General features: G+C 33.5%; 1 protein-coding gene and 1 long non-coding RNA gene across 2 annotated transcripts in view; both read left to right on the top strand.

Annotated features, from left to right (window-relative positions):
* Window positions 1–833, top strand: part of LOC107600261 (uncharacterized) — a 15667-nt gene extending 14834 nt beyond the window's left edge. The window contains exon 7 of the mRNA XM_016292105.1: window positions 1–833. This exon is cut by the window's left edge and continues 188 nt beyond it. The gene's annotated coding sequence lies outside the window, so the exon portion shown is untranslated.
* Window positions 834–4246: 3413 nt separating this feature from the next.
* On the top strand, window positions 4247–6280 carry LOC107600233 (uncharacterized). The gene is made up of 4 exons (XR_001610740.1): window positions 4247–4316; window positions 5162–5202; window positions 5807–5944; window positions 6052–6280. It is a non-coding gene; the product is annotated as an uncharacterized lncRNA (long non-coding RNA).
* The last annotated feature ends 2904 nt before the right edge of the window (window positions 6281–9184 follow it).

Genomic DNA, 9184 nt, shown 5'->3' with positions numbered 1-9184 from the left:
AAAAAATTGTGGCTATTTGTCACATGAGGAAGTTGTCACAAGGCCTGATCTCAAAATGGTATACTACCCTTACTATCTCTGCCATATCTTTATATGGTAGAAATAATGGTTTCTCTTGCAGTGGTTTAGTATACTGGTTTCAAACATCCAGATCCAAAGTGTTTTGAGTGTGAATTCTATCCTTTAATGTGATTTTGTACCCAGAATATATAACTTCCAAAAATAACCACACAGTGAGCAATATTAACTGAAGTAAACTATGTGACAACTAACCCCGATCTGCCCCACATGATAATCAGTTTAAATCAGTAGATTAATATAATATTAACCTTACCTTCCATGTTATATTTAACAAGTATGCATTTTAATTTAAAAAATATTTAGTACGAAGCCAGGCAAACTAGTGCAGAATGCAGATCCAGTACAACTTTAGGTGTGTTATTTATACCTACAGCCAAATACGTTTTAGTACATTTTGATAACCACTAGGTGGAGATATCTCATTTCTGGCCGGATCTTTTCTACAATTGGAATAACTGTTCTTATGGGCTTATGGTCTAAATAAATAAGTATTATTTTATGAAACGTTTGTATTTTATTTAAGCCTTTAACACAATTCAATAAACTGCAGATTTCCCTAAATATAGCTTTCAGTGTTATTTTCCCTTACAGGTAGGGCTATGGTTCGTTTATTTATTTCAGAGTTTTGAAGTATATCTATGCAAAGCTGTGATCTCATGGACCACTTGAAGTAATTCCATGTAGATGTTATGAAACGCTACATTGAATCTATTTGGTTCTAACTGGTTCTTAAACAAATTTGCAGAAGAGAGTTGTGCCTACCCTTACCAAAAAGTAGTATACTTCAAGTTTATTTTATTAAGTATACTTAATATTCAAGTATATTTGTAAGTATACTTTATGCAGCAAGTATACAAATATCAGTGTACTATTTCAATACTCCTTGGGACTAAATTGGCTCACTTTCTAGTATATAAAAGTATACTTTAAGTACACAACTAGTTTACAACAATATTTTTAGCGTGTACTGCAACTATAGTAAAAGTGAACTTGAATACTGATAGTTTACTAATTAAATACTTGTAGTAGCATTTTTAGTACACTTTGAAGTATAGTCTTAGTAAGTTACTAGTTTAGTAGTTTTATACTGCAAGTATACTGTTAAGTTTTCTTTAAGTGAACTTTACATCATACTTTAAGTATACTACTATGTCCCTATTTAGGTATTAATTTGTATATATTTTGTCATATAAATATCTGAACATACAAAACACCAAAAGAAAGAACAGGGTATCTGCTTGTAAACAAAACATTTTATTCTAGCTTCATGCATTCTTTTTTTAAACACTTGAATGTGGGTAAGTTTCATAAAAAAATTTTTTTTAAAAGAAATAACATTTTGAACAAAAAAGCTGAAAAAAAGACTATGAATTGGATTCAGAACGATAATCAAAACGTAGATAGAGTCGTCATTATTACCTCTTCATGGGTTGACATTACATCAACTTTACACAGTTTTGATGCTGTTTTATGTCTGATGATCGTGTTAGATTACATGTGGAAGCATCTGTTGTTTCGGTTTCTTCTTTACTTGTGTTTTTGGAAATTCTGTACAGAAAATGTGTACTAACGCCTCCTACAGTATAACAATGAAAACACGGATTCTAGGAACACAAGTATAGCTCAAATATATTTAGACTTTTTCTAAGTAGGCTATAAGTCAAGTATACTTAAATGTCATTTTAAGTATATTTCTGAGAAGTGCATAAAGCCCATTTCTGAGAAGTACATCCTATTTTTTAGTTTAAAAGAAGTAGCTATACTAATAGCACACTTGAATAAACTTCTTTTTCGTAAGGGTACTTCCCATAGGGCCTACTACCCTTGGGTGATTGTTAGTAGTCTGCCGTTTATTTGGAAAATACGCTTAGGAGAAAATTGTTTTATCTCTTTTAATTAATAAAATCCCACAAATAAAAACAAAATGGCATTTATAGCCAATAGCATGTTTTAAAACCAGTGTTTATGGATTCAGAAATTGCTTTGGAGATGTTTTAAAAAATTTAAATTTTTATAAAAATCTCTGGACTATAAAATAATCAACAAGTCCTTTCAGCATCTATCCAAACACCTTCATCAGGTAAATATATCCACAAAAGTCACATGATCAACAGACTACTAGGTTAAACGTGTAATATATGCCAGAGTAAATGGTGTTACTGCTTTGGAAAGAACATTGTATACATACATGCTCGCAACAAGACACAAGCAAGTCCGTTCAATTTATTGCTTAATGCACTCCCATAAAATGTAAAGTGTACGCTGTTATTCAAATGTGCTGGTATTATAGTCTATTTTTGATATAATTGTTAACAGTGTATTTTCTGTAAGCCTATTATCTACATTTAAAACATACTGTATTTAGACAAAACTGTGCAAAATTGTAACATTTGTATCTAATGTTTTGAGTAAACAATATTTTTATTTCTTATTACTTAATTTTTTCATGAACTCAAATGAATCCTGTATTACAGGTGGGTTTGAGCTGCTATTGTCATTAATAAAAGTGTTACATTCAATTAATATTGTCTTAAATTAATTTAGAGAGAGAGAGAGAGAGTGTGTGTGTGTGTGTGGGGAATTTTTTTTGAAACAGTCATGTTTTTTTTTTTTTTTAACGAAGTTAAATTTACCCTTCTGCTGCCATGTTTTCTACAATAGGGCAATCCACTGCTAAAAATAGCATCATACAACTGCATTGTGGTATGTGTTTGCCATTTTAGAAAGGACAACTCTTCATCAACTCCCACCAGGTGTCAAAATGTTAGCAGCATAAAGGTGCACTACTATAGGGTTCATATTTAAAATAATGGTTGATGTCTATAATGGTGTATAGCTACAGTATAAACTAGTTGCTTATAAGTAATGTGAAAATATTTAGGTATGTTATGTTAGTTTGTGAATGAACATTGAAGCTGCTCATTGTTAGCATATTTATAAACTGTGCTGGACAGGTTATGATTTTGAAGTGCACACACATTATGTGCATTTGGGGTCCTTAACAGTGGGGGATGAAAAGTGATTGTGAACAGAAAGTGTGTAAGTGAGACGAAGGGTGAACAGTAAAGTGAAAGAAGACCCTTGATGACTTGAAAAGAAAGAGAATTATCAGAATGAACTATAGACAATTAAACTAATTTTACATGCTTTAGGAAAATATATAAATACTGGAACAAAGACAATGTTCATGTATAGTCAAATATGCCAATAACTATTTTGTTTGGCTTTGTTATTTTACTCTTGGCCATCTTTGTGACTTTTTAAGGGGGAATTTCTTCTCACATGAGCTCAAAAGATACAAGGTGTTTAGTCATATCATGGTTCTCTTACAATCATAATGTTTGACGTGAACTAATGCTAGAGCTATAAGCGGAAATAGCACATAGGCTGTTTCTACTTGTGGTTTTATGACTGAAACCTCTCCGGTTTAACTTACTCAACTGAAAGACAGGAAAAAAAATTAGTTTGCTGTGATGGCGTTTAGGCTGTTCCTTTCATTTGCTCTTCTTACTTTCAACACAGGTATACAATCTAATCATTTTACTATGATAAATTAATCTGTGATTAAATGTTTTTCTTCCCGTGGCAATAAGTAAAGTGAAAGGCAGTTTTAAAATTTGCTTTAAAGTTAAATGTTTTATTCTTAACATTGTCTTTTTGACATATTGATCAAGTCTTTTGTTCAAGGAATTGTTTTGTTTTCACTTCAGAAATGTAATGTTGCCAGGATTTTGCAAGATATCATTATGATTGATTTGTTACAATAAAATCCTGTATTCAGTATTTTGTCAAAAAAGGATGACTTAAGGTAAAATAACCACATTACACTGCACTGTGGGAATACCCATCAGTCCTTGTATATATGTATATTTTGATGTCATTATTATGGTGCTTAGTGTTACAGAGAATTTGAACCTTATTTGGTCTTAATTAAATGTCACCCAGGGTTTAACTGACTTTTTTATTTTGTAATTCATGATTAATCGCATCCTAAATAAAATTGTTAATCAAGGTACTTCTCCCTTCAGATGAGGAAACAGAAAACTATTGAGAAAACACTGAACTGAAATGCCTGTTGGATTAAAATTCAGTATGGGAAAATTGATTTTCTGATGTTCTTCTTTCATGTCCAGAAAGACAACAAGCTAAAGAAGCATTTTTGCATCTCCTTTGGCTCATTCCAATTTGCCTATTCACAAGTGGTTTGTTGGTTTTGGTCAGCAAGAAAAAAAAAGGTATATCATCATAATGAATTTCATATTAACTGCAACTATAGTGAACATATCAAGAGTATCTCTATGAAAATAAAACTTCACATTTTTATGTCAAATTTTATAATATGGTCAGATAATTTTGGATATTTGTGCTATGATCAGCTGAACTTTTGCGTAGCCCTTTAAAGCATTTCAGCAGTAAGAAAAAAAAATCCAAGCTGTTGGCTAGTTCTAATGTGACATTATTTTCAAACTAGAACAGAAGCTTAAACGCATCATTTTAACTGGATTTGGATCCTGGATTCATATCCTGAATTCATGGCATACAAAAGTAGTTCAACACAAGAGGGTCTTTTGCAGTGTGGCAAATGTATTTTAAGCTCATAAAGCTTTATGACCTTAAAATACATTTGCCATGCATAATAAATGCATAATGCATAAATGTAAAAGAAATAGCACATTGCTGTTCACAATGGTTCGAGGCAGAGTTCTACATGTCACAGGGCTTGTCAGCTTTTCGTATTAACCACCCAACTTTACCATTTCTGCTTTTAAACCCTCTGGCTCACTAGGCTTCCTTTAGCAATTCATTTACTGTAATTATGCTTCCAGCTTATTTCTCAGTACTGCCACAGGCGATGATTATAGACATACAGTATGGTTGAATTTAACACTGAATATTCCTTTAGAATGTTCCAGATGGAAATAAGAAATATTTAATCGTTTTTGGTATGTAAAAGATAGCTATATCTTGGAAATGTTTTTTTTAAAAGCGTTTTAGAGCAAAAAGTTGATGATATTTGTTCTGTGACTATACACTGAAAATTGTTGTCTTGAAAATTTATGTTCTGTTTTAAACCTCATAGGTGCCAAGCAGAAAGAACAAACTATCTATGCAGAAGTTGACGTAAGTTTCATACTACTATTCTTCATTAACCATTGATACTAATTAAATGGTATCACACTATCTGTTGTCTTTTAAAACAAGCATGCAACATGCTTTGTAACTCTAGGTACAGTTTTTGGTAATAAATCATACAATCTCCGAAGAAAAATTACAAAAGCTGTTACTGGGGCAGTACCCTTTCAAAAGATACTAATATGTACTATTTAGGGACTAATATGAACCTTAAAGGTACTTACCTGCACCCTATAGGGATTAATGAGGTAGAGTACTATTAGACTCTGGCGGATTACCTTTGGTGGTGGAAAGGAGTAGCGAAAGCCAACTTTCTGTTGAACGTATTGCATTGGTTTGAATGCTGTATGTATTCAATGCCTCATATGCCTATGTCCTCATACTGTATGTCAGTCTTATCAAGCAAATTAAAAGCAAGCTAAAACTTATCAGCCTTCTATTTGCTGGTAACGAAGACCAATCGCTATACTTAGTCTCTATGTGGCTGTTGGATGTCGCTAATAATGTCGCTAATAGTATCTGTAAAATGAGCACTCACCACTCGTTTCATGCAAACCAGAAGTATGACATTTAGATTGGATTGTGTCTGCAGGAGAACATAAAGCCAAAAAAGTCACCAGAGATGTTGGAGAAATCAGATAATCCTCATACAGTGTATATTACTGCAGGAGATCCAGGACAAACTAATGTTACCATCCACACCACACACAACGACGCCCCTATTAATCAGGTGAAGAGTAAACTATAGTGACTCTAATCGCAGTTACAATTCATTTCAAATTAACTGATTTGTTTTTTTTAATGATCTGAAGCTGATTTTGTTCTTCTTTATTTCAGAGTTCATCACTCACAGAGAAGAGCAAGCCAGATGCACCAGTCACTATCTACTGTGCCATTCAGCAGCAACCAAAACCCCCCAAAACTGAAGCTGAAAACACTATTTATGCTGTGGTCAGTAAACAGCCAGCCGGGTATGAATCTGCACATCCACAATCAGAATAAAAGTGAGCTTCTTATAAAGCTGAACCCTTACAGTGATTCAAAGTAATAAAGGACTTCATATGTTCAGGAAGGCAGTGTTATTCTCAGTGTAAATAAGCAGAATATTTACCATGTGCAATGTGCTCCCATTGTAGCTGATTTAGGGTGTTAAAGATATTTGTATATGTAAATTCTGTCTTTTTTAAAGCAACAGTAAATGTATTTTTTTTATTGTAAAATTGTTGTACATGTGGCTCAGACAGGAATGCAAAATCACATGCATGTGGTTTCTATAGATTTCTGTTAGAGATTCCTCACCGCCTTTGCAGGCAACACCTGTAAACCACTTCCTGGAAAGTATTTGTCAAACTATAGGAGTTATTTTGAAAGGTCACAGGGGGCGTACATTTACCCATTCACCCCCATCCCTCTGGAAACACACAGTTCCGTATACAAAAAGTAATGAATATGTAATCAGAAATGTACTGTACAAAGCCACTTTGCACTAAAGGAAGTAAAAACTTACTGGGCTCAAGTTCATGTAGTATGTCAGTAACTGATCAGGCATCTGTGTTGACAGCATCAGTGATTATAATAGTATAATTTGCTTTTGATGTGCCACTCATGTCTGGTGTAACCAGGTGTCACTCATTAAGGGCTGGTCACACTACTTTTTGTTATACTGACCTCCATTCATACGGATTTGAATCCAGGAGACAGAAAACACAAGATCATGTCCATTTCGCTGCGTTCCAAAGTTAAAATTTGGTGAACTTCACTCTGCAAATTCATATCATGTGAAGATGTGCGACCAATAGAAGATCCGTGTGGCCTCTTAGCTGAATTAAAAGACCCCAAACTTAAAATCAGCAGGATATAAGTATTGCAGTAAAGTGAAGTAGATTACATATTTTTTACATTTTGAGTGTAATATACAGTATATGTAGAAGTATCTTTTTTTTAAAAGACACTGGAGAGTGTGACATCAACATCATATTACAACCTTTGCAGTGTCCATGCGCAAAGTCTAGTGTGACTGCAGTGTTAAGCAACTAAACGGTATAGGGCGGGGCCTATGGTGCAATGTATAACTATTATTTGATATCATGCTCCGGAGGCAGTGATATGCCAATTTATTTGCCCATGTGACATCACAGATCCCACAATATCCAAGCCTTTTTTGGAGCGTGGTTAAATAAATGTTTGGGGTTTTTTTTAAATAATGAGGAGGACTTTTGGAAGAGGAAGCCATGAAACGTTTAAGACGTTTTAATAGAACAACAATCTCTTATATGTGAAAAGAATGTGAAAAAAAGTGCTTTTTCATGCTGTCATGAACCCTTATGTTGTACTGTTTCTCAATTTGCTTTGGATTTTTGTCTTCAATAATTTATTGCTCTCTTTGTTCGGTTTCTTTTTGTTTTAGCCTGTCATCATGTTTTGAAGCCACTATTCTTGCAGCTTTTTCCATTAAAAAATAAATAAATAATTTATGCAGCTATGTAATTTAGCATTATTGTATGTCTTCTCAAGTGTCTAGGCTACTACAATACATTTAAAGTGCTGTATGTATGTAATATTTTCTATTGCACAAAGGTACCTGAACCATTACAACCCACATATTTACAACCCCTCAGTTTTGTTGGCTTGTACAATATCGTTAAATGAGTGGAACCCACTGTCGTAATTACAGTGGATCTATCTATCTATCTATCTGGTGTGTTTGCAACGTCATTTCGTTCAACTGCAATGCATCTGTGATATATAGTTTGATTATGATGTTTATGAATTAATATAGCCATGTATTTTCAAGCTACACTTCAAAAGTAAATAAATACAGTACTGTTTTATTTATTTTGAAGAAAACGTTATGGAACTAAATTATAAAATATGTTTCTGACACATACAGATCTAAAAATGAGAAAGTGAGATAAAAATGAATGAGCATTGTGTTTCAGATGCAGTGAAAACTCCAGTACTGATTGTAAATTCAAACCGGTCCAGCCCTGACTCCTGTAGCTTTACATGCAATGGAAGTAATAGTATCATCAGCTCTATTTATAATAGCAGCAGCTGTTCTCGAGAGGAAGTGACATCATCTGATCACATTTTAAGACTGAGCTGCAGTGGTGACTCCATCATATGTAACTACAGCAACCCAGTGAGCTGGAAGACTGACACAAAGACAGTTAATGAACTCTGCACTGTTAATCAAGGTACTTCTCCCTTCAGATGAGGAAACAGAAAACTATTGAGAAAACACTGAACTGAAATGCCTGTTGGATTAAAATTCAGTATGGGAAAATTGATTTTCTGATGTTCTTCTTTCATGTCCAGAAAGACAACAAGCTAAAGAAGCATCTTTGCATCTCCTTTGGCTCATTGCCATTTGCATATTCACAAGTGGTGTGTTGGTTTTGGTCAGCAAGAAAAAAAAAGGTATATCATCATAATGAATTTCATTAACATTTCATATTAACTGCAACTAGTGAACATATCAAGAGTATCTCTATGAAAATAAAACTTCACATTTTTATGTCAAATTTTATAATATGGTCAGATAATTTTGGATATTTGTGCTATGATCAGCTGAACTTTTGCGTAGCCCTTTAAAGCATTTCAGCAGTAAGAAAAAAAAATCCAAGCTGTTGGCTAGTTCTAATGTGACATTATTTTCAAACTAGAACAGAAGCTTAAACGCATCATTTTAACTGGATTTGGATCCTGGATTCATATCCTGAATTCATGGCATACAAAAGTAGTTCAACACAAGAGGGTCTTTTGCAGTGTGGCAAATGTGTTTTAAGCTCATAAAGCTTTATGACCTTAAAATACATTTGCCATGCATAATAAATGCATAATGCATAAATGTAAAAGAAATAGCACATTGCTGTTCACAATGGTTCGAGGCAGAGTTCTACATGTCACAGGGCTTGTCAGCTTTTCGTATTAACCACCCAACTTTACCATTTCTGCTTTTAAACCCTCT

The sequence above is a fragment of the Sinocyclocheilus grahami genome, unplaced genomic scaffold, assembly GCF_001515645.1.
Source record: "Sinocyclocheilus grahami isolate Dianchi unplaced genomic scaffold, SAMN03320097.WGS_v1.1 scaffold280.1, whole genome shotgun sequence".
In the NCBI taxonomy this organism is placed as follows: Eukaryota; Metazoa; Chordata; class Actinopteri; order Cypriniformes; family Cyprinidae; genus Sinocyclocheilus; species Sinocyclocheilus grahami.
The sequence above is the reverse complement of the archived record's forward strand: the minus strand, read 5'-3'. Positions and strand labels throughout refer to the sequence as shown.